Genomic DNA, 876 nt, shown 5'->3' on the forward strand with positions numbered 1-876 from the left:
AATTATATGTACATGGTTCATTGAGAAACTACTTGGGAAAAGTCGGAGCAAAAGTCAGAATGGTCGAGCCATAGAGATCCACTTTTTCTGCCGATATTGTAATACAATATATCTCTATAGTACCTGTATCGTAATAGTATTTTGTTATTCCAGAATCCTGGCAGAGCAAAGAGTATTAAATCTGATCGCGCGTGAGCCGTTGTTCTCTCATCGCTTTAGAATATTGCTTCTGAATACGACATTGCGATGCGAATGCGATTTCAGATTTTCCTCCTGTGTTTGTCCTTCTCTCTTACAATCTATATTATACAAACATCGTTCGCGTGAATAAACAAATAAATCAATAAATAAATATGTTCATTTAAACAGCGGTTAACGCATTCGAATGCAGAGCCACGAATGTAGATTGTCAATTTAAATGTTGAATAACAATCGATAATATAATTTGTGATAATATATAAAAATAATGTACATAATATATTTTTATAGGAATATGTAAAAATAATATACTTTGGAAGATACGAAGATGAAATGAACTTCATGTAACATGATATCTGGAGCTTGAAAAAATCGAGAGACGTAAAGATCTTAATACAATTTCTATCGACATCAGAACAATCTCACGTGCGAAAAAGGCAGTATATAATTTGTTCAAGTTCCGCCGCGGATTAAATTCTTACGCGGCGGAATGTTCATTTTATACTATTTTACGAACCCTGCCCTGTTATCTTCATTAGTAGCTACACACTTTATACTTTAACATCGTTCAATTAATCTCGTTATCTATATAATTCTGAAATATATGATCTTATTAGTAAACTTTTGTTCTCGGCTCTAATCTATAATTATATATATATATGTATATATATATATATA

The sequence above is a fragment of the Trachymyrmex septentrionalis genome, unplaced genomic scaffold, assembly GCF_001594115.1.
Source record: "Trachymyrmex septentrionalis isolate Tsep2-gDNA-1 unplaced genomic scaffold, Tsep1.0 scaffold277, whole genome shotgun sequence".
NCBI lineage: Eukaryota > Metazoa > Arthropoda > Insecta > Hymenoptera > Formicidae > Trachymyrmex > Trachymyrmex septentrionalis.